The 26131-nt window shown below is 42.1% G+C and overlaps 1 pseudogene; it reads left to right on the top strand.

Moving 5' to 3' along the window:
* The first annotated feature begins 604 nt into the window (after positions 1-604).
* On the top strand, positions 605-26131 carry LOC131402460 (olfactory receptor 2V2-like; annotated as a pseudogene).

The following is a 26131-nucleotide window of genomic DNA, read 5'->3' as shown; positions in this document are numbered from 1 at the left end:
AACCCTGCCTGGTCTTTTTACACCCTACTCTTGCCTTCTGGAGCTATATCAGTCAATGCTCCACTGCTGTTCATAGGGTTTTCATGGCCAATTTTTTCAGAGGTGGGTGGCCAGGCCCTTCTTCCTAGTTTCTCTTCATCTAGAAGCTTTGCTGAAGCCTGTCCATCATGCGTGACCCTGTTGATATTTGAAATACTGGTGGCATAGCTTTCAGGATTGCAGCAACACCCAGCCACCACAGTATGACAATTGACAGATGGGTGCTGGGTTCCCTGACTGGGAAACAAACATGAGCCATGGTGGTGCACCAAATCTTAACCACTAGCCCACCAGGGCTGGCTACTATAAGAGAAGCAACACAGAAAATCAACAGCCTGGGGAGGGCCAGGAGTCAGGGCTGAAGTTCATCAGCATCACTTTTCAGAAAATCAGTGGCCTTCATAGGAAGACATCTGTGTTTCAGGTCAGCCGGAAAGACCAGGCAGGAAGCTCAAAGAGAGTGAAGCTATCAAACATCCAGTGGTGGTCAGCTAAGACAAGAAACAGTGTGGGGAATTCAAGCCATGCTTCCTGTACTTTGTGGAGCATGAATATCATAAGCTCCATGGAGCCCAACAACATGGTGCAGGAAGTCGACCAGGTGTGGGACACAAATAGTGTGGGTAGAAGCAGTGCAAGAAATATATGCTGCTGTTTGTGCATGGCAAGCCCAGCTGAGAGGACTTTGTACAGTGGAGGATGGAGGTGTACAAATACTGTGACATTCTCTCCATGGTTTTCAGACTAAGATGCTATCTGGCACCTCTATGGCCTTCAAAAGCATTGTGTCCAAAATAACTGCTGAGCTTAAAGGATGGCCAGGATCCACCTGGAAGATAAGAGGAGAGGTCCATTGGACCTAGGTGCAGGCCAGTCCCTCCACCCTCACCTGGGCAAAACTTCAGAGACTAAGTTGTTTTTCCTTCTCCCTTCTACTCTTGTCCCTCTTTTCTTCCGTGTTTATGGGTGAGAGGAGATGGTTCAGGGTTTCCTGCTAGGCAACTGAGAGGACACAGTGGAATGACCCCATAGGGGAAGGACTCATTACTCCTCGGCCTTAGGGAAGAGCTGGAAGGGAGTTAGCTTCACCAAGCACTTTCAACAGCTGACTCTGGTTCTGCATTCACAGCAGCTCCATGTGCAGGAGCAGGTTTCTGCTGTGTTCAGCCTCCAAGCTTCAAGAGTCCAAAAGAGCGTTTGGTTGCTGAAGAGTAGGAGTCACAAGCATTTCTGGTAGTCTATCATAGGGTACAGTAATCTTCCTACAGCTCAAAAAAGAGGTTTCAGGAGAATTCAAGGGCATGGGTGGATCATCTATTCTTCTTGAGAGCCATTTTTCCCATTTCAGCTGCTGGTGCCAGTTTCCACTCTGCTATCTGAGGACAGTTTTGATCTTGTAGCCGACACTGATGGATTTGTGTGAGCTGCCTAGAACTCTAAATAGCTTTGTTTCTTCCAAATCTTATAGTAAAATTGATGCTCCAGAAAGATGTACTACAGATATTATGCTCTTTTGAATCCTCTGTGCACAGAATTGGGGATGTGCCTGTGTGGCTGAGTTTCCTGTCTGTATAATGTAGGAGTTGGGCCTTCCACTGTGATGTTTTCTCCTTTTGATAACAGTGGCATGGAGCATTGGCTCTAAGAGGCCTGCAAAGGTATGGGTTATTCAGCTAGTCTGAGGGTCCAAGGAGCACTCTGAGGTAAGCCGGATGTCCTGGGGGTCCAGAGGGAGGATTTATGGTAAGAGACGGCAGCGTGGCTAGACTGAGGGGATAGAGGGAAAGGCGGCTTTGAAAGGGCAAGTTCTAGGTTCTCAGGTAGTGGGTATTTTCATTTTAGGCCATGAATTGATGGTTTCAGATGCCCATCAGGGAGCTTCTGCATGGGTTCATAAGAAGCCCAAGCAACCAAGACAGATTTTATTCAGTAATAACTATTGCAGTATGGAAGTGTGGAAATTAATAGTAGAAATCTTAACACAATTGGTGTTAAGGCCTGTAGGGGGAGCTCTCACACCCTATCACACATCCTCAATTAAACCAAACAGGAAGAGATGTTTGCATATTGGACAGCAAGTAAAACTACTTTACTATTGGAGGAACATTTCTCTCCCCACCTGGCAACAGCCCAGCCAATGAGAAATGCCACAGCTCAGCCAATGAGAAGCCATTGCTGCCTTGAACTGTTACTCTCCCCTAATGGACTTTCCTTTACAATAGCCCCTCCCTACTGCCCCCATTTTCTCTATAAAAGGAGCTCGCCTTTTGTGTTTTCTGGATTTGCCTACGGTTTGCCATAGCATGCAGATTCCAAATTGCAATTCTTTTGGCTATTCCCAAATAAATTCATTTTGAGATAAAATAACAGGCAAATTTCCTTTTTAAGTTGACAGAAGAGAGTCTAGTGTAAGTTCAGCCCAAATTCAACTAGTGCAGAGGTAACTACATGTTTTAAAGGGAGGATGAGGGAGTGGGGAGAGAAAGCAGGGAAGTGGAAATTTACAAAAAGCAGGAAGGAGGATTGGTCCATATGACTAGGCTATCTGGGTTTGCTAACTGCTTGTGGACACTGGCTCCCACTCTCCTAGAGAGACTGGGAGACAGGGACCCTATCGTCAAGTGTTGGCTGACACAGATGGTAAATTCCTTTGTGAGCTCTGAGTTTTCCCAGGTAGGAACTTCAAAGGAGAATGGGTCATCCCAGGGACACAGCCTTGAGTTGTTAGAAATGATGCCAGAGTTTGTTCAAGTCTCTTAGGCAGGGTGGTAAAAGAAATCATTTGTGCTGGGAAACTGCAGTCTTTATAGGCCAAGGTTGATGGTAGTGAAGAAGAGGGCTCAAAGGCACCTGATTTTTGTCAAGGAATCTTTGTCAAAACTTCATATGAATAGGTGAAAAAGTTAACATCAATGCAACATGGTAGTCAGATTAGAAAAATGGGTGCTAATGTGCACCTCCCTCCAAAAATCCCAACCACCACATGCTTTTCATAATAAAAATGAATAAAACAAAACCAGCAGCCCTGGCAAGGACAGCAGGCCCCAGGGGCTATTACTGGAGCCCAGGATGGTGTCGGTGTCCAGCCACCGCAGACCTCGGCTGCTGGAGGCTCAGGAGACCTCGCCTTCTGCGGCAGTCTTCTGAGCTTTCCCGCCTCAGGACAGTGGTGGGGAGCAGCGCTGGAGGTCCTGAGTCAGCAGCGAGGCCCACCGACTGTGCCTGGGGAGGAGGCATGTCTCCTGAGGAGCCTTAAGGAGAGGACACAGACTGGGTTGCAGAAGATGGACGGAGTCCAGGGGGCCGGAGGGAGCAGGGGGTCTCAGAGCACTGGGTGAGTGGCACATGTGAGGGCTGGTTCCCTGTGTGTCCTGAAGGGAGTAAGAAATATGAAGCCAAGAACTGGCAGAGGACCGTCATGAGGGATACGTGGTGGGCTGGGTCAAGGGGTTGTTATCTAGAAACAAAGTGGTCAGCCCAGAGGACACTGTGGAAGGAGATATCAGAAATTTACCTCCTGGTACGAAAGGAGAGAGAGAGCCAGCGAGGGGCTGGGACAACCAGGGAGGGCCTGGCTACACACATGCACATAGCCACTCACCCACACATAGAGGGGTGTGTGTGTGTGTGTGTGTGTGTGTGTGTGTGTGTGTGTGTGTGTGTGACCTTCTTTAAGAAAAAGAGGCAGTTCCAAGGCTTGTTTGTGTGTATGGTAGGAATGAACAATAGAGTGAAAATAGATTGATGTTGCCAGGAGCCGGGGTGTTCCTGTGGAAGATGGAGAAGGAAACTGGAATGGGGGGAAAAGGGAGAAACCTGATTGGATTGGATTAGAGGTATCAGTTAATTTGTATATTTTTTGTATATATTTTCTAGCTCTACAAACATCTAGAAGCAATGTCACTTCTTAAGCAGTGAGTTCATCTAGGGCTCAGATCCTAGTCTTAAATGTCAGTCCCCACTAAAATGAACTTGGAGAAAGCTGATCCCGGGGCTGGGGCAGAGAAAGCACGGTGTGCATCTGGAGCATCTTGTGCCAGAAAGTACAGATGTGCTCATAACTGATGGGGTCTAGCAAGAGGACAGAGAGGCTGGGCTGAAGAGGCTCCAACTCATCAATTGTGGGGCAATCTGAACATTAAAGTAAAGAATGACAAGAATTGCTCAACAAGCAAATGAGAAAATTCACCAAGCGTGCTGAGAGTCAAGTTTCTCTGTCAGAGAAAGGAAATTACAAAAAATACAGGCAGGGGAAAGGAGAGAATGAAAGAAGAACTCTGTGACCTTGTGGTTTTTACTTTGTATAGATAGATGGAACACACGCATGATAGATAGCTAGATGATTGATGGATAGGTAGATAGATGGTGCATGATAGATAAATAGATAGATAGGGAGTTGGATATGTGTGCATACAGATGATTCCTAGCTCTAGCTGCTTTGAGAGCTTAAGAAACAATACTCCTGTACCAATGAGCACTCCTAGCACCCAGAACTTGGTTTTTAGTATTATTTTCCACTGAAAGGAACCAAGCCTCCTTACAGAAATGAAGGACTCCAGGGCTGGGTCAGAGAAAAGATGGGTGTGATATTCTCATTTATAATAAGAAATATATATTTAATCTTCAACCTAAGTTCTGGAACAGAGCTCCCAAAACCCTTGGAATTTCCTATGTGATAAGGGTGTCTTTTCATATTCATAACAAGCCCCTTTCAACCACACCCGAGTTTAAATTATGCCATAACTTCTGAAAAGTCCCTAAGGATGGGGCTGGTTGCCAGGGGAAGCAACTATGTGATTAGAGGGTTGTAATTTAGCCCCACTCCCCTCCCCTGGAGGGGTGAGGGGCTGGAGATGGAGTTCAATCTCTGATAGCCAATGATTTAATCAATCATGCCTATGTAATAAGGCCTCCGTAAAACCCAAAAGGAGTGGGTTAGAGGAGCTTCCAGGTTGGTGACCACTTGGAGATGCAGGGAGAGTGGCATTTGGAGAGAGTAGGGAAGCTCTGCACCCCATCCCACATGCCTAGCCCTATGCATCTCTTCCGTCTGGCTGTTCCTGAGTTATATCCTTTTATAATAAACCAGTACTCTAGTAAGTAATCTGTTTTTATGAGTTCTGTGAGCTGCTCTAGCAAATTAATTGAACCCAAGGAGTGGATTGTGGAAACCTCTGATTTATCGTGCATTGGTCAAAAGCACAGGTAACAACCTGGACTTGCAGTTGGTGTGTGAAGTGGGGGCAATCTTGTAGGACTGAGCCCTTCACCTGTCAGATCTGACACTATCTCTAGGTAGATGGTGTCAGAATTGAGTTAATAGCTTGGTGGTGTTGAAAAGAACATACCGGAATGAGTCTCCAACATCCTCTACCAGAAAGTAAGGAAATGTTCAAGGAATGATGGGGAGATGCCAATTGTACAGAAAAGTCAGCTTTAAAGGACTCCCACTGGCCAAATTTGAACATCAAATAATTAATGGTGGTTACAGATTAAGGAAAATAGGAATCCAAGAGTATCTATATCTACACTGATATACATAAATAAATGAATGAATAAATGAAGGAGAAGAGAAAGCTCTACCCTACAATAGAGGTCTGAAATATTTCCCCACAAAATACTAATTACTTACTTATTAATTTAGAAGTACAAAACACTTATCAATCAACTTTATAGTGGAGGAGTCTGGCAGACACCATATTAACCAAGTGACGAAAGTTAACATTACCAGATATGACATAAATTTACACTATGTGCCTCCTGATACAATGCGGTGAAAAAAACACAGCAGCATCACTTTTGAGGTGTTCCTGCCCCCAACATTCATAAATCATGAGGAAACATCAGACAAACTGACTGATACTCTTCAAAAATGTCAAGGTCATAGAAAATAAAGGCAAGGTTAAGGAATTATTTCAGATTGAAGGAGACGAAAGAGTAAACACAACAGGTGATGGTAAACACAACAGGTGACCCTGGGTGGGACCCTAGACCTATAGAAGACATTATTTGGAGAAAAAGAGACATTTTAAAAAATGGCTGTGGATCAGATAGTAATATTGGACAAATGTTAACTTCCTGATTTTGATGTATGAGAATGCCCTTGTTTTAAGAAATACACTCTTCAGGAGTAATGGGCTGGCCCGGTGGTGCAATGGTTAAGTGCGCACGCTCCGCTTCGGTGGCCCGAGGTTTGCAGGTTAGGATCCTGGGCGCGCACTGGCGCACTGCTTGTCAAGCCATGCTGTGTTGGCGTCCCATATAAAGTGGAGGAGGGTGGGCACAGATGTTAGCTCGGGGCAATCTTCCTCAGCAAAAACAGGAGGATTGGCAACAGATGTTATCTCAGGACTGATCTTCCTCACACACACACAAAAAAAGTATTAAGGAGTAATGGGACCTGATGTTTGTAACTTATTCTCAAATGGTTCATTCCAAAATATAGTAATATATAAAGAGAATGATAAAGGAATGCAGTGGTGTCTGGAAAATGTTTAATAACTGGCTGTCTGGGGAAAAAAGTCTGTAGCATTTGCTGATTTCCATGGTGTAAGTAGTCCCACCGTGGCTGACCTCTGGCTGCCAATGTGACATTGCTAGTGGAGTTGGAAGGAGATGCACATGGTTGGCTCTCGGAAGACACCAGCTCCCGCACAGGACTCGTTTTATACAATTCCAAACAGGGCATTGGGCCATCTATTGTGATTTGTTTCTCTAACAAATCAAATAAATGCATTTTTGAACTTAGGAAAGTATGCTTGGCCACCTGTTATGATAAAATTATAGCCTTATTAACATATTGTGTATGATATTCAGAAAAATGAAGTTTCATTTTCTGTAATGATTTGCATTAGTTTGCAAATATTTTGGGATCCTACTCACAAATGTTTTTGTGATAACATTAAAGATATGTTCCTTGACTGTATGCGACCATTATCTATTCCTTTGAGATCATTTTTTTTTTTTTTTTTTTTTTTTTTTTTTTTTTTGTGAGGAGATCAGCCCTGACCTAACATCCGCCAATCCTCCTCCTTTTTTGCTGAGGAAGACGGCCCTGGGCTAACATCGGTGCCTATCTTCCTCCACTCTATATGGGACGCCGCCACAGCATGGCTTACCAAGCAGTGCGTCGGTGCGCGCCCGGGATCCGAACCAGCGAACCCCGGGCCGCCGCAGCGGAGCGCGCGCACTTAACCGCTTGCGCCACCGGGCCGGCCCCTCCTTTGAGATCATTTTTGTGCATTAAATAAGAAAAGCAGGGGCTGGCCCCGGGGCTTAGCAGTTAAGTGCGCGTGCTCCGCTACTGGCGGCCCCGGTTCGGATCCCGGGCGCACACCGACTCACCGCTTGTCCGGCCATGCTGAGGTGGCGTCCCACATACAACAACTAGCAGGATGTACAACTACGACATACAACTATCTACTGGAGCTTTGCGGTGGGGGGAAGGAGGAGGATTGGCAATAGATGTTAGCTCAGAACCGGTCTTCCTCAGCAAAAAGAGGAGGATTGGCATGGATGTTAGCTCAGGGCTGATCTTCCTCACAAAAAAAAAAAGAAGAAGAAAGAAAGGAAAAGAAAAAGAGAAAAGAAAACATATAGCTGATACAAAAGGCAACATTAAATCATTTTTAAATGACCAGTAGCTCCATCAGCACATTTTAAATGATGGGAAGCCTGGCCTTAAATTGGAAGGGATCTTAGACATTCAGCTACATGTTTTGTGAGCCACAAAGACTGTGCTGGAGGCCATTCAGGTGGCCAGAACATTCAGAGTAGACACCCATCTCCTTCCAGCCCATGTCCCATGACCCTTTTGCAAGTTTCTAAAAACAGGGCATGATATATTTAGTCCTCCCTACTGTTCACATTTTCCATGCCGTTATCCCTCAAGACTGGGAACCAGTGAACCCAGCACTTATGGGTGGATCCCAGTCCAGTGAACAAACACACCTGTGAGGAGTCTGCTTGTGAGGCTTCTCCTGCTTGAGGCAGCCTGGGGACACTAACTCACAAAGGCTGAGAGAGGACCTCAACCTCCACTGCAGGTGCAAGTCAAGTCATCATTGGCCACACAGGAATCTTACATGAGAAGACAAACATTCCCATGAATTAGGCACTCCCACACATTTTTGCCAGGCTTCTAAATTGGTGCAGCCATATTGAGGTCAATTTTGGTACTGTCAACCAATTTATAAATGTGAACATTCCTGACCCAACAGTTCCACATCCCGGAATCTGTTCTACAGAAATATTCACACCAGTACCTAAAGTTACTGAGGCTGCTCACTGCAGCAGTGTAAGGTTGGAAACCACCTACATGCTACTAGGAAACCAGATAAATAAAGTATGGGGTACTGTGGCACTGTAAATTTTTGTGGTGTACATAAATTTTTACAGGGATCATGTATTGCTTTTGTAATTAAAAAAGTAAGTCAGTGCTTCTTTTCTTTCTGCCTCATGTCGATGGGAAACAATCACAAAAAAATCTTTTTAAAATGTACAGTTGAAACCTTCTGATTTAACAGTCTTCCTACGAAGTAGTGACATGACATGTTTTTATGTCTTTTAGCGTTTTCACATCACTACCTTTGCTTGCCTCTGTGGCATCCTTCTTTCTTGTCCCTCAGTAGCATCTTGGGCAGGGCCCACAGTGTTCATATAAATTTAATTGTTAAATGATCTGTCCAGTTTGCAAACACTGAACTCACATCCAGTTCTGACCCCTGACGGGTTGGGGGCCTGCAATGGGGAGGGATTGTTCTGCCTCCAGAAACCTCTCCTTCCTCCCTCTGACAGGCTCTTGCTGTTCCCTCAGCACCAGAGGCAAGAGAGAGAGATGAGGGAAACATCGTGCAGCCACAGCCTCCTCTGGGTCCTCCCCATTCCTCAGTTCCTGCAGGTTTGGCTGAACCCCTAACCTCTGCTCTGCCTTTTCATTCCAGGACACCCCAATGCTCCTGTGATGCTGGACCTGTCACCGAGCAGACAGCGTGCTTAGAAAGGATGCAGCAGGGCCGGCTCAGTGGCTTAGCGGTTAAGTGCGCGCGCTCTGATGCTGGCGGCCCGGGTTCGGATCCCGGGCACGCCCCAAGGCACCACTTCTCCGTCCAACCCGAGGCCGAGTCCCACGTACAACAACTAGAAGGATGTGAACCTATGACATACAACTATCTACTGGGGCTTTGGGGGGAAAAAATGAATAAATAAAATCTTTAAAAAAAAAAAAAAGAAAGGATGCAGCAAAATGGCTCAATATGGCCAGCTTTCCAGATGTTCTTTGACCCACAGGAAACTCACACCTTGTTGTGTGTGCCTTGTTGGGGGGCTGGGCAGATTCTCTCCAAGGGCTAAACCCCCAGTTTTCCTTTGGGCAGATCAACAGTCTTATCAAATAAGATGCCAAGCTCTTCTTGCAGGTATCCCCCAAAGTTACCTAATGTTCTTTTAGGGTTGGCTTAAGGGAGTGGCAGTACCCCCCTTCTCTCCGTGGAGGGCAGGAACTTGCCTCTCATGAGCATTACATTCCCAAGGCTGGGAGACCCTCACATCCACCCCATCTACAGTTTTCTTCCCACCCCGCCCCCATTCATCAAAGGAAATCCGCTCCTCTTTTAGCCACTTATTTCACACATTTATTTCTTTTATTTATAGCTTATGGTCAATGCAAATTAATTCTATAAAATGAGAAAGCATGAAGAATCAAAACATAATTATGCAAATTAAAAATAGATATTCAACACAAAAAATACAAGTATAAAAGGTTCTTTCATGCACACACAGCAGCGCGAGATTCACCAGCTGTTTCAAAGGACAGCAATGCTTGCTTTTTGTCTTGAAGACCATGGCCTACCAGTTTCTAACGTCAAAAAACTGACTGATACATAGTGTTCCAAATGTAGCCATTTTGATTCTTAAAGGTTAAAGTATTTTCAAAAATTATGTAAAAGAATTATTGCAAACTTAATGATGCTGGTGTTCTCCCAGCATTCCTCCACCATGGGCATCTCTGGTTTGGCATCTGTGGCCCTGGGCCCAGCCTTCGCCCTACTCCCAACACTCCACTTGCTTCCTTCCTGGGCTCTTCCACTAGCAGCTCTGGACTGACTTCAGGCCACGTCGTGTCTGGTGGTGATGCCTACTTCCAAAGTCCTGGCCTGGAACTCAGTCCTGGAACCCCCCCCACGCTGATAAGACTTGGGGGACTCTTCTTCCAGCCACCGGACCCCTGTGTACTGGCTGCCACAGTCCACATGAGGCCAAGGAACTCTTACAGTCTTCCTCTTTCCCAGCAACAATTTGGAGAAGACTTTGCAGACCAAGGTCCAAAACCATGTCATTTCTGGGGCTCTGTGTATCTCTCACTGCTGCTGCCTCCCTGGGATGCTCTCCAAACCTCCCTTGGAGGGTGGATTTATAGAAGAACAGTCAGCGAGAGCCCTAGGACTGGGAAACAGAGAAGCAGCAGGTGACCTGGGCAGGATGGGGGCGCTGGGCGGAGTCTTTGCTCAGCCTGGAGCTGGTTTTGGCAAGATAAGCCCCACGCAAGCTGGGGCCCAGCTGTCATCTGCCTTCTAGTAACCTGGAAGCTTACAACCTCATTGTGGGGCCAGGTACTGACCACGATTTCAACTGTCACCTTCTTGCTGGACAAGTTGCTTTCAGTAGGTCAAAGAAGCAAGAGAAGAGACCAATAGCATGAAAAAAATCAAGTCAATGCAAGGAAATGGGTCATTTAAGTGGAATTAGGTCTCTTTGTTGGCAGCATGAGAGAGAACCTCAGGCACAGTAGAAAGGTAACCTAGACTTCAGGTTTCTGCTCTGCAACATGAAAAGCTTAGACGCATCACTCCCATCCTTACAACAGAAAACAACCGAATAAACTAAAAAACAATATCTCCTCTTAGATCTGTCAGAGAATTGAGGTCACAGGGCAGACAACTACCCTGAACACTGGAGAGAGGTGGATACAGAGAATCACAGGTTACCAGGAGCAGAGCCCAAGTGGAGAAGTCCGCTGGTGGACCCAGTACCAGCAGGAACACAAACTGTAGTTTTTCAACTGCTGGAGGCAGATTGTGGACTAGCTGGAGAGTTCCAAACTCCAGGGGACCCCTACACTTTCTTGAGTTTTACCTTCAGGAGCCTCACTGAGTTCTCACTGTGAAGACTGGAGGAAAATCCCCTCCTGCTATGAGCAGGGACAGAGGAAACGCCACCATTTTGAAATATGTTGGAACACCCTGTTCTTCCTCCAGTTCTCTGTAACAAAGACCAGCACTCAAGGGAAACTATTTCCTCTGACCTGAGGAAGAACGATTAGCCAACTCCAGCTGCCTCTAGCCTTCCTGTCATAGGTAAGGCAGGAAAAAAGCTGAGAATCATTTGTGAAGGTCATATCTCAGGGGCACTGGCCCATAAGAAGACTGAGACCTAATCATAGAACCATAGGCCACTCCCCCTCCCAACACCTCACCACACAGCAACAGGACCCCTGCACAATAACAGCAGATTGCAGTTGAAAAGACTGCAAGGCTCAAACTCTATTTATGAAGGACTTTCTGGGTTAGATAAAAACAAGGACACGAGAGGAACCTGAGCTCTCAGAGAGCTACAGCCACAGCAAACACAGTGTAACTCCTAGCCAGGTCAACATAAATCATCACACTTAATCACAGCCAGTTTACCTTGGTTCCTAATACCTAATGCGTTATGTCCAGTTTTCAACCAAAATTACAAGGCACGCTAAAAGGCAAGGAAAAACAGTGTGAAGGGAAAAAGAAAGCAGCAGAACCAAATTCAAATATGGCAATGATTTTGGAATGATTAGACAGGGAATTTAAAATAACTATGATTAATAGGCTAAGGGTTCTAAAGGAAAAAGTGGACAACATTGCAATACCAATGGATAATGTAAGAGAGAGATTGAAACTCTAAGAAAGAATCAAAAAGAAATACTAGGAAACAAAAAGAAATACTAGAAATCAAAAACACTTTAACAGAAATGCAGAATGCCTTTGCTAGGCTGACCAGTAGACTGGATACGGCTGAGGAAAAAATCTCTGAGCTTCAGGATATGTCAATAGAAACTTCCCAAACTGAAATACAAAGAGAAAAAAGTGAAAACAAAACAAAACAGAATAGAACATTCAAGAACTGTAGGACAATTACAAAAGATACAATATATACATAATAAGAATACTAAAAGGAAGAGAAAGAGAGAAAGGAACAGAAAAAATATTTAAAGTAATAATGACTAAGAATTTCCCCACATTAATAACAGAGAGCAAACCATAAATCCAGGAAGCTTAGAGAACACTAAGCAAGATAAAAAACTAAAAATCTACACCTAGGCATACCATATTCAAATTGCAGAAAACAAAGACAAAAAGAAAAATCTTGAAAGAAGGCAGAGGATAAAAACACCTTACCTATAGAAGAACAATGATAAGAATTTCATCAGAATTCCGTGCAAGCAAGAATTGAATGAAGTGAAATATTTAAAGTGTTGAAAGAAAAAAAATCGTCAACCTAAAATTCTGTATCCAGTGCAATTATCTAGTACAAGATAAGAAAAAAGAAATAAAAGGCATACAGAGGGCCGGCCCCATGGCTTAGCGGTTAAGTTCGCGCACTCCGCTGCTGGCGGCCCGGGTTCGGATCCCGGGTGTGTAATGACTCACTGCTTCTCCGGCCATGCTGAGGCCGTGTCCCACATACAGCAACTAGAAGGACATGCAGCTATGACATACAACTATCTACTGTGGCTTTGGGGGAAAAATAAATAAAATTATTTAAAAAAAGGCATACAGATTGAGAAGGAAGACATAAAAATGTTCGTGTTCACAGATGACATGTTTATCTGTGTAGAAAATCCCAAAGAATTGACAAAAACTCCTGGAACTAAGAAGTGATTATAGTAAGGTTACAGGATACAAGGTGAACATACACAAGCCTATTGCTTTCCTATATACCAGCAATGAACAATTGGGATTTGAAACTAAAAACAACACAGTACCATTTACATTAGCGCCGCACAAAATGAAGTACTTAGGAATAAATCTAACAAAATAGGTACAAGATCTATATGAAGAAATCTGAAGAAAGAAATCAAAGAAATTCTCAATAAATGGAGAGATATTCCATGTCCATGGATAGGAAGACTCAATATTGTTAAAATGTCAGTTCTTCCTACTTTGATCTATAGATTCAATGCAATCCCAATCAAAATCCCACCAAGTTATTTTTGCGAATATCAATAAAACTAATTCTAAGTTTACCTGGAAAAGAGGCAAAAGAATCAGAATAGCCAACACAGTATTGAAGAAGAACAAAGTTGGAGGACTGACACTTCCTGACTTCAAGACTTACTATAAAGCTACAGTAATCAAGACAGCATGGTATTGGCAAAGAAATAGACAAATAGATCAATGGTAAAAAATACAGAGGCTAGGAGAGTGACGTCAGCATCATGGCGGAATGAGTTTTCCCATGAACTCTTCCCCCGATAAGATACAACAAAAGGAACAGTCACAGACCAACAACGGAATCCAAGACAGTGAAAAGCTAGATCAGAAAGATCCACACTACAGCACATCTGAGAGTGGAACGTGCTAGGCCCCTGAAGGAAGTGGGGAGAGAGGACTCAAAAGAGTCACAGGGCTACCATCAACATCTGAGCACCCCAGAGAGCGGATAATGAGGGGCAAAAGAGAAGCCCCCCACACCAGGGACCCAGAGGGCAAAAGAGAGAGCCACCCCCTCCCCGCAAACTGGAACCTGCAGCTCAGCTGACCAGACCAGACCAAGCGATCAGCGGCAGACTAGACCAAGCAATCTGACCCGTGGATCTCAGCAGAAAAACCAAGGCAGAGTGCAGGAGGCTTAGATTACACAGCCTTTTACCACCACACAGTGGTGGCAGGTGGAAATTGCAACCAGAGATTTCCAGGATGAGGAAAAACAAAGCCAACACAGGACCCACAGTGCAAAGATATATGAAATCACCAGACCAGAAGGAAAATGACAAACACCCAGAAACCAACCCTGAAGACATAGAAATCCATAATCTAAACGACAGAGATTTCAAAATAGCTATCATAAAAACACTCAACGAAATACGAGACAACACAGACAAACAATTCAGTGAGATTAGGAGTTTCTTCACAAAAGAGATTGAAATCATAAAGAAAAACCAATCACTGCTGATGGAGATGAAGAACACAATGGAGTAGATAAAGGAGAATCTGGAATCTTTAAAGAACAGAGCTGACAATATGGAGGAAAGAATTAGCATTTTAGAGGATAGGAATACAGATATGGTCCAGATGGAAGAGGAGAGAGAACTAAGACTAAAAAGAAATGAAGAAAGTCTCCGAGAAATATCTGACTCTATTAGGAAATGTAACATAAGAATTATAGGTATTTCTGAGGGAGAAGAGAGGGAAAGAGGAACAGAGAGCCTATTCAAGGAAATAATAGCTGAGAATATCCCAAATCTGGGGAAGGAGCAGGAAATACCAGTAAGCGAAGCCAACAGGTCACCTAAATATATTAACAGACAAAGGCCCTCTCCACAACACCTAGTGGTAAGCCTAGCCAGAGTCAATGACAAAGAAACAATATTAAGGGCAGCTAGACAAAAACAAAAAATAACGTACAAAGAAACTCTTATCGGGCTCTCAGTGGATTTCTCAACAAAAACTTTACAGGCTAGGAGAGACTGGAATGATATATTCAAAATACTGAAAGACAAAAACTTTCAGCCAAGAATACTCTATCCAGAAAAAATATCCTTCAAATATGATGGAGAAATAGTAACTCTCCCAGATAAACAAAAGCTAAGGGAGTTCATGGCCACGAGACCCCCACTACAAGAAATACTCAAAAAGGCCCTCAGGCCTTAACAAAAGAAGAGAAAGGGAATACAAAGCTTGGAGCAAGGAGAAAAATAGGTAAACAAACTCAGAAAAATAGTAGATCTTTACCGGAATAGGTTAGCAACTAGTTAAATACTAAAATCAAGGTCAAAGGAAGGAATTCACCAAAAATAAATTTAACCTCATCACTGTAAACACACAGCCACAACACAAGATAAAATAAGGTATAACAAGAACGACTTAGAAGGAGAAGAGGAAAGTGATTGAATTGACTTAGTATAAGGAAATAGGAGGCCATCAGATAATGGAATATCTGATACACAAGATTTTTTACACAAACATCAAGGTAACCACTAAACAAATAATCAAAACAAAATCACAAATGATAAACAAAGAGAAAACTAGAAGAGTCATAAGACAGAACAACCAAACTGAATTGGCAGTCCAAAACAAATGGGACAAGAAACAAAGGAAACACAAAAGAACCAGAAAATAAGTGACAAAACAGCAACATTAAGCCTTCATATATCAATAATTACCCTAAATGTAAATGGATTGAACTCTCCAATCAAAAGATACAGAGTGGCAGGATGGATTAAAAAGCAAGACCCAACAATATGCTGCCTCCAGAAAACACATCTCAGAACTAAAGCCAAGCACAGGCTCAGAGTGAAAGGACCGAAGACGATATTTGAAGCTAATGGCAAACAAAAGAAAGCAGGTGTTGCCATACTCATATCAGACAAAGTAGACTTCAAGATAAAACAGGTTAAGAGAGACAAAGAAGGGAAATGTATAATAATAAAAGGGGCACTCTACCAAGAAGACATATCACTTATAAATATATATGCACCCAACATAGGAGCACCAATATACATAAAGTAACTATTAACAAACCTAAAAGGAGACATTAACAACAACACAATAATAGTAGGGGATCTTAATACCCCACTTACATCAATGGATAGATCATCCAGACAAAAAGTCAATAAAGAAATAGTAGACTTAAATGAAAAACTGGATGAGATGGACCTAGTAGACATATACAGAGCACTCCATCCAAAAACAGCTGACTACACGTTCTTCTCAAGCGTGCATGGAACATTCTCAAGGATAGACCATATGTTGGGAAACAAAGCAAGCCTCAATGAATTTAAGAAGATTGAAATCATAACAAGCATCTTTTCAGACCATAATGCTATGAAACTGGAAATGAACCATGAAAAAAAACTGGGAACGTGACAAAAATGTGGAGATTAAACAAGACGCTACTGAAAAACCAATGGATCATTGATGAAATTAAAGGAGAAATCAAAAACTATCGGGAAACAATCAAAAATGAAAATATGCCATACCAAACCATATGGGATGCAGCAAAAGCGGTCCTGAGAGGGAAACTCATAGTGATACAAGCCCACCTTAACAAACAAGAAAAATCCCAAATAGGCAACCTTAAATTACACCTAACAGAACTAGAAAAAGAAGAACAAACAAAGCCCAAAGTCAGCAGAAGAAGAGAAATAATAAAAATCAGAGCAGAAATAAATGAAATTGAGACCAAGAAAACAGTAGAAAGGATTAATGAAACAAATAGTTGGTTCTTTGAGAAGATAAACAAAATCAACAAACCCTTAGGCAGGCTTACTAAGAAAAAAAGAGAAAAGGCTCAAGTAAATAAAATTAGAAATGAAAGAGGAGAAATTACAATGGATACCACGGAAATACAGAGGATTGTAAGAGAATACTATGAGAAATTATATGCCAACAAATTGGACAATCTAGAAGAAATGGATAAATTCTTAGACTCATACAACCCCCCAAAACTGAACCAAGAAGAAATGGAGAATCTGAATAGACAAATCACAAGTAAAAAGATTGAAATAGTAATCAAAAACCTCCCAAAAAATAAAAGTCCAGGACCAGATGGCTTCTCTGGTGAATTTTGTCAAACATTCAAAGAAGATTTGATACCCATCCTTCTCAAACTATTCCAAAAAATAGAGGAAGATGGAACACTTCCTAAATCATTCTATGAGGCCAACATCACCCTGATACCAAAGCCAAACAAAGACAATACAAAGAAAGAAAATTACAGGCCAATATCACTGTTGAACATAGATGCAAAAATACTCAACAAAATATCGGCAAACCGAATACAGCAATACATTAGAAAGATCATACACCACGATCAAGTGGGATTTATACCAGGGACACAGGGATGGTTCAACATCTGCAAATCAATCAACGTGATACATCACATCAACAGAAAAAAGAATAAAAACCACACGGTCATCTCTATAGACACAGAGAAGGCATTTGACAAGATACAACATCCTTTTATGATAAAAACTCTCAACCAAATGGGTATAGAAGGAAAGTACCTCAACATAATAAAGGATATTTATGACAAACCCACAGCCAACATCATACTCAATGTGGAAAGACTGAAAGCCATTCCTCTGAGAACAGGAATGAGGCAGGGCTGCCCACTCTCACCACTCCTGTTCAACATAGTACTGGAGGTTTTGGCCAGAGCAGTTAGGCAAGAAAAAGGAATAAAAGGAATCCAAATAGGCAACGAAGAAGTGAAACTCTCACTATTTGCAGATGACTTGATTTTATATATAGAAAACCCTAAATAATCCGTTGGAAAACTACTAGAAATAATCAACAACTACAGCAAAGTCACAGGGTATGAAATCAATCTACAAAAATCAGTTACATTTCTGTATGCTAATAATGAACTAACAGAAGGAGAGCTCAAAAAGATAATACCATTTACAATTGCATCACAAAGAATAAAATACCTAGGAATAAATCTTACCAAGGAGGTGAAGGACCTATACAATGAGAACTACAAGACATTACTGAAAGAAATCTATGATGACATAAAGAAATGGAAAGATATCCCATGCACATGGATTGGAAGAATAAACATAGTTAAAATGTCTATATTACCTAAAGCAATCTACAGATTCAGTGCAATCCCAATCAGAATCCCAATGACATTCTTCACAGAAATAGAAAAAGAAATAATAAAATTTATATGGGGCAACAAAAGACCCCGAATAGCTAAAGAAATCCTAAGAAAAAAGAACAAAGCAGGAGGCATCACAATCCCTGACTTCAAAACATACTACAAAGCAATAGTAATCAAAACAGCATGGTACTGGTACAAAAACAGACACACAGATCAATGGAACAGAATTGAAAGCCCAGAAATAAAACCACACATATATGGACAGCTAATTTTCGACAAAGGTGCTAAGAAAATGCAATGGAGAAAGGAAAATCTCTTCAATAAATGGTGTTAGGAAAACTGGACAGCCACATGCAAAAGAATGAAAGTGGACCATCTGCTATCATCATTCACAAAAATTAACTCAAAATGGATCAAAGACCTGAAGGTGAGACCTGAAACAATAAAACTCATAGAAGAAAATATAGGCAACACACTATTTGACATTGGTCATAAAGGAATCTTTTCTGATGAAATGCCTACCCAGACTAGGGAAACTAAAGAAAAAATAAGCAAGTGGGACTTTATCAGATTAAAGAGCTTCTACAAGACAAACGAAACCAGAATCAAGATGAACAGACAACCCACCAGCTGGGAGAGAATATTTGCAAAACATACATCTGACAAGGGGTTGATCTCCACAATATATAAAGAACGCACACAACTGAACAACAAAAAGCAAACAACCCAATCAAAAAATGGGCAGAGGAAATGAACAGACACTTCTCCAAAGAAGATATACAGATGACCAATAGGCACATGAAAAGATGTTCAACATCACTAATCATCAGGGAAATGCAAATCAAAGCAACACTAAGATATCACCTCATGCCTGTTAGAATGGCTATAATCACCAAGACAAAAAACAACAAGTGCTGTAGAGGATGTGGAGAAACAGGAACCCTCATACACAGCTGGTGGGAATGCCAACTGGTGCAGCCTCTATGGAAAACGGTATGGAGATTCCTCAAAGAATTAAAAATAGAGATGCCCTATGACCCAGCCATCCCATTACTGGGAATCTATCCAACGAACCTGAAATCAACAATCCAAAGAGGCTTATGCAATAAAATGAAGAGTAAAAATCACACGATCATCTCACTAGATGCAGAGAAAGCATTTGACAAGATACAGCACCCATTTATGATAAAAACTCTGAATAAAATGGGTATAGAAGGAAAGTACCTCAACATAATAAAGACCATATATGAGAAACCCACAGCTAATATCATCCTCAATGGTGAAAAACTGAAAGCTATTCCTCTAAGAACAGGAACCAGACAAGGATGCCCACTGTCACCACTCTTATTTAACATAGTACTGGAAGTCCTAGCCAGAGCAATCAGGCAAGAGAAAGAAATAAAAAGGATCCAAATTGGAAAGGAAGAAGTGAAACTGTCACTATTTGCAGATGACATGATTTTATATATAGAAAACCCTAAAGAATCCACCAGAAAACCTTTAGAAGTAATAAACAAATATGGTAAATTTGCAGGATACAAAATCAATGTACAAAAATCAGTTGCATTTCTATACACTAGTAACGAAGTAGAAGAAAGAGAAATTAAGAATACCATCCCATTTACAATTGCAACAAAAAGAATAAAATACCTAAGAATAAACTTAACCAAAGAGGTGAAAGAGCTGTACACGGAAAACTATAAAACATTGCTGAAAGAAATTGAAGAAGACACAAAGAAATGGAAAGATATTCCGTGTTCTTGAATTGGAAGAATTAACATAGTTAAGATGTCCATACTTCCTAAAGCCATCTATAGATTCAATGCAATCCCTATCAAAGTTCCAACAACATTTTTCACAGAAATAGAACAAAGAATCCTAAAATTTATTTGGAACAAAAAAAGACCCCAAATAAGTAAAGGAATCCTGTGAAAAAAGAACAAAGCTGGAGGTATCACACTCCCTGATTTCAAAATATACTACAAAGCTATAGCAACCAAAACAGCATGGTACTGGCACAAAAACAGACACACAGATTAACGGAATAGAATCCAAAGCCCAGAAATAAACCCACACATCTATGGACAGCTAATCTTGGACAAAGGAGCCAAGAACATACAATGGAGAAAAGAAAGTGTCTTCAACAAATGGTGTTGGAAAAACTGGACAGCCACATGCAAAAAAATGAAAGTAGACCCTTACCTTACACCATACACAAAAATTAACTCAAAATGGATTAAAGACTTGAATGTAAGACCTGAAAATATGAAACTTCTAGAAGAAAACATAGGCAGTACGCTTTTCGACATTGGTCTTAGCAACATATTTTCAAGCACCATGTCTGACCGGGCAAGAGAAACAATAGAAAAAGTAAACAAATGGGACTACATCAAACTAAAAAGCTTCTGCACAGCAAAGGAAGCCATCAACAAAACGAAAAGACAACCTAACAATTGGGAGAAGATATTTGCAAACCATTTATCTGATAAGGGCTTAATCTCCAAAATATACAAAGAACTGATGCATCTCAACAACAAAAAAACTAACAACCCGATTAAAAAATGGGCAAAAGACCTGAACAGACATTTCTCCAAAGAAGATATACAGATGGCCAACAGGCACATGAAAAGATGTTCAAAATCATTAACTATCAGGGAAATGCAAATCAAAACTACAATGAGATATCACCTCATGCCCGTCAGAATGGCTATAATTAACAAGACAGGAATCAACATGTGTTGGAGAGGATGTGGAGAGAAGGGAACTGTCATACTGGTGGGAGTGCAAACTGGTGCAGCCACTATGGAAACCAGTATGGAGATTCCTCAAAAAATCAAGGATAGAACTACCATATGATCCAGCTATTCCACTGCTGGGTATTTATCCAAAGAACTTGAAAACACCAATACGTAAAGATACATGCACCCTTGTGTTCATTGCAGCATTATTCACAATAGCAAGACTTGGAAGCAACTTAAGTGCCCATCTACCGATGAATGGATAAAGAAGATGTGGTATATATACACAATGGAATACTAAAGTCATAAAAAAAGTCATAAAAAAAGACAAAATCGTGCCTTTTGTGGCAACATGGATGGACCTTGAGGGTATTATGCTAGGCAAAATAAGTCAGACAGAGAAAGACAAATACCATATAATTTCACTCATACGTGGAAGATAGTCAATCACATAGATAAGGAGAACATATTCATGGTTACCAGAGGAGAAGGGGGTGGGGTGAGGGTGAAAGAGGTAAAGGGGCACATATGTATGGTGACGAATTAAGAACTAGACTCTTGGTGGTAAGCACAATGCAGTCTACCCAGAAACTGAAATATAATGATGATGTACACTTGAAATTTACACAATGTTATAACCAATATGACCTCAATAAAATAATACTAAAAAAGAAAAACTATGAAGGACGAGTAGACTTATCAGATATTAAAATATACATAAAGTGTCTTTAAGTAAAAAAAAAACCAAATAGGTAGGGAAGGAGATTCTATAGTGGTCCTAGCTAAAAGTAAAGCTGTTTCTTGGTTGTATGCAATCAAGTTTTACCCGATCAGAGGACTAGAGGACTTTGGAGGAGGATATGCCACGTGAATGGAACAGCATGAGCAAACCAAAAAGGTCAAACAAAAGCTGTATTTGGCAGCTGCAGGTGTCAGATCATTTGGAATATAGGGCTTGTTTAGAGGGAGTTGGGGATGAAAAGCTGAAAAGGGAGAGCGGGACCACATGGGAACTTCAATCCGTTAGAGGTGGACGTGGGCTCAAAGTCTGACCTGTGAAGGGACCCACAGAGTGGCTCTCAGTACACACTGCAGTACACTGCAGTACGCAAGGAGAGGCACAGTCAGGGCCATTACATGCATGCTGGCAACGGTGATGCTCTGAACATAGCGGTGACACCAAGGATGAAAACAGAGGGCTGGTTGTAAGAAGCAAGAGTCTGTGTTAAGACAAACCAACAGGACCAGGAGAGTGTTTGATTTGGGGTACATGGGGTAGCCAGCATGGATCTTATTGAGCTTGAATGGGGCAATAGGTATCATTTTAAAGAAATAAGATGGGAATAGGAAATATTGTTTTTCTGGGACATGCAGGTAAGAATTAAAGCTTAAATTGTTTTCTGTTTGAGGTGTCAGCAAGAAATGTGATTGCATATATTCAGGCAGGCAATTGGAAGTTGGAGTTGGGGCTGAGGCTTGGGAGGGGTGTCTGGGATCCAATGGGGATTTTGGTCTCATTTGGAGAGACAGGAGGACAGAAAGATTCTCTGACTCCTCCACCTCAGCCTCATGGTCATCACCCTGAGATCTTTCCCTGAGTTTCACAGGGCCAGAAATGTAATTGTGATTTTCATCTATGATTACGAATTCCACTTCTACTAACCAACACAAAAAACAGAAACTTAACCATAAATGATCATGTATTCATCTGTGATGTTAAAAGATACACTGAGGCACATTAAAAATTTTAAGAGTTTATTTGAGCAAAAAGCAATTCCAATTGTGCAGCATCAAACTGGAAGTGCTTAGGAGTGCTCCACTGACAGGAACCAAGGGAAAGACTTTTATAGAGAAAAGGCAGAAGAAAAGCAAGGAAGTTATCTGATTGGCTATACTTAAGCATTTGACTTATTGGAAATCCTAGTTGGCTATTTTTGGTTGATTGTCCTTAGGTTTTGATATCTTTGTCTTGAGACATTTACAGGCTTAGGTTTGGGTTTGCTTGGTAGGATGGTAAGGCATTAAAGCCACTCAGCCTATTGGCCTCCTTGTTTAATTAATTTAACAGTGATGAGAGTTATATCCGAAAGGAAACCAGTACTGCCCTTCAGTAAAAGGATCTCTAATGTTTAAGAGTACAGATTATGGATCAGAAGCCTGCTGAGAGAGCTAAGAATTACAGAAAGGGAACTGTAATTTCCTATCTGAGAATTTCTCCAAGATAAGGTAGCTTGCCCTTCTAAAGATATTTTTCCCTCAAACAGCCAGGTATAAAGTATCTGGAACTTACATTCCAAAGGCCCCTTCTCAAGTTTTGGGAAGGGGCCCATACTTACTCACCATGTAACCTTGGACAATCCAGCCAGCTCCTCAGAGCCTCAACTTCCTCATTTGTAAAAGAGGGGCTAATTTAATAATCACTGTACCTTCATTGCAGGATCACTATGAGGTCAAATGAGGAATAGGTATGAGCACTGTGCGATGCAAAAGTCTAACATTATTTTTACTGATTGTGTATTGCCTGTCACTAGACCAGGCAGATGAGAAACAGACTGACAAACTCAAAATCTTTGATTCTTTGTTTTCTAGGCAACTTGCATGGCACCACCTTTCTTACATGACAAGATCACTTGTTAAAATTATCTGAGTCCCATTTATTTATATCAGCAATCAGGGTATGAGACTAGAACATGAAAGGCTGTGCAGACAGCCTCTAAGATGGTCCCATTGGTCCCCATTTCCTGGTATTCATGCCCTCGTGGGCTCCCTTCCCAGTGAGCATGGGCTGGATTTAGTGACTCACTTCTAAAGACTAGAACTCAGCAGAGCTCACAGAGTGTCACTTCCAATTCCAGGTTATAAGACCACAGCTTCTGTGTGGGGTGCTTTTGCTCTCCCTCTCTCTTCCATCACTCACCCTGGGAGAAGTCAACTGCCATGCTGTGAGGGGCCTTTGAAGAGGGCCTGAGTCTGCCAACAGCCGCACGAGTGATCTTGGAGTGGAGCCTCCTCCAGTCCAGCCCTGAGAGGACTATCATCTGGCCAACAGCTGACGGTAACCTCCTGAGAGACATAACACCAGAGGCAAACAACTAAGCTGCACCCACATTCCTGATGCACAGAAACTGTGAGATAACAAATGTTCCCTGTTTTATTCCAAGCTGCTAAATTTTGGAGCTATTTGTTCCACAGCAGTAGATAGCTCATACAAACTTAAGGAAAAAATATTCACTGCTGTGCTACCTTCAGAACCATGAAAATGCCTGATAGTTCAGCCCTGGATGGATCATGAGACAAGTGAAATTAGAAGGAGGCTGATGAGAGAGAAGAGAGAGAATCCTATAAAAACCGTAAAGGCCTTAGACAGTGAAAACAAGGTTCACTGGGTGAGTGTGAGGACAACAATAAAAGAGTTGTGCCTAAATAATGGCAGTGTTTTCCACTCAGTTGTTTATAATTATTTATTCTGTTATTTGCCTTGGGTTCAGATACTGCAACTATCATATCATCAAGGGAGTTTTATCTTTTTTAATATGCATGACTTTTATTCCTCGATTTAGCTTTGTCCGTCTAAAATCAGGCCATGCCTCCTGTTTCATTCCATAGTAACATATTTAGAAAAAATTCTTGACCAAAGATCAAGGAAAATCCCTTTTCAGTGACACGCTCCAAATAAATTGATTGAAACTTTTATAAGGCAGTGAGTAAAAGGTTCAGAAAGCCAGGTGCAAGTTTTCAGTCAGAAGGTTTTTATAAAGAAGGCTCTTTGATTTCTACTAAAAGTAACTTTGTAAGTAGGTATTAACTGTACTTGATTCCAGCCCACTTATACTGAAGCCTTGATCCTGGAGTTATTTAAAAGTCTCAGCACAATTAAAGACCTCACTGTTCTTAAGAGGTTTGGGAACCAAGTCACTGTTGCTCCCCATTGGATTGTGACTTTTTGTCAACCCAATATTGACAACAATGGCATCCAACTGCAGCTCTTCCTTCTCATATGGGGCACTAGAGAGCACTTCCATAATTGATATTACAAACATAACAGAGTGGCCAGCATGATAAACTCTCAGCACATACAGAAAGATATACAGACTAAAGAGAAAATTATGCTTGATTCCCTTCCCTTTCTGTAACACATAAATTATCTCATGGGAGTGAAATGGCCTAAGCCCTCTTAGAGATAGTTTACCAAGTCCATGTGGTCTCAGACAGTAGACTCTGTATCATACAGTAAAGCCAAGACTTTGCCTGCTAAAGGGGATTCTCCAAAGGTCCCATGACACATAAAATAACTCAGTTTCTACTCATCTAGATAAGGATACACACCAGTCCAGATATGTGGTCCAATTCCATGAGCTGGGAGAACTCCTATTGCTGTGTCATAGAGATATGAAGGAGTGTCCTCTTCTATGTCCCAAAGCTTTTGTTGCTGAGGCCTCATGAGTTACAAACAAAACAGCTAGCTGAAGATGTGGAATGCAGAGGTTAAAGAAATGTCAGTCCAACCAATATTTTTTGTCCATGTTCACAGGTTACCGGAAACATCAACTGAGCCACGGAGACGTGGTTGAACCAATCATCCACAGATGACTTTGTCCCATTGGGCATCTTTTCCCACAGTCCAACTGACCTTGTACTTTTCTCAGCAATCATGATAGTCTTCACAGTGGCCCTCTGTGGGAATGTCCTCCTCATCTTCCTTATCTACACAGATGCTTGACTTCATACACCCATGTACTTCTTCCTCAGTTCTTCCTCATGGACCTCATGTTGGTCTGTACCAATGCGCCAAAGATGGCAGTCAACTTCCTGTCTGGCAGGAAGTCCATCTCCTTTGTGGGTTGTGGTATACAAATTGGCTTCTTTGTCTGTCTCGTGGGATCGGAGGGGCTCTTGCTGGGACTCGTGGCTTATGATCGCTGTGTGGCCATTAGCCACCCACTTCACTATCCCATCCTCATGAGTCAGAGAATCTGTTTGGGATTGCTGGGAGCTCCTGGGCCTTTGGGATAATAGACAGTTTGATCCAGACGGTAGTAGTAATGACCTTTCCCTACTGTGGTTTGAGGGAGGTGGACCACTTCTTTTGTGAGATGCTATCTTTGTTGAAGCTGGCCTGTATAGACACATCCCTTTTTGAGAATGTGATATTTTCTTGCTGTGTCTTCATGCTGTTCCTTCCCTTCTCCATCATCTTGGCCTCCTATGCTCGCATCCTGAGGGCTGTTTTCCAGATGCACTCTGCTCAGGATGGTGAAAAGGCTCTGGCCACCTGTACCTCCCACCTGACAGCTGTCTCCCTCTTCTATGGGGCAGCCATGTTCATCTACCTGCGGCCTAGGCGCTACCGGGCCCCCTGCCATGACAAGGTGGTCTCTATCCTCTACACGGACCTTACTCCTATGCTCAATCCTCTCATTTATAGCTTGAGGAACCGGGAGGTGATGGGGACCCCGAGGAAGAGGCTGGACCATTGCAGAGTTGGCAGGCAGGCCTGA

The sequence above is a fragment of the Diceros bicornis genome, unplaced genomic scaffold (assembly GCF_020826845.1).
Source record: "Diceros bicornis minor isolate mBicDic1 unplaced genomic scaffold, mDicBic1.mat.cur scaffold_108_ctg1, whole genome shotgun sequence".
Lineage (NCBI taxonomy): Eukaryota > Metazoa > Chordata > Mammalia > Perissodactyla > Rhinocerotidae > Diceros > Diceros bicornis.
This window is presented reverse-complemented; position numbering and strand designations above follow the sequence as displayed.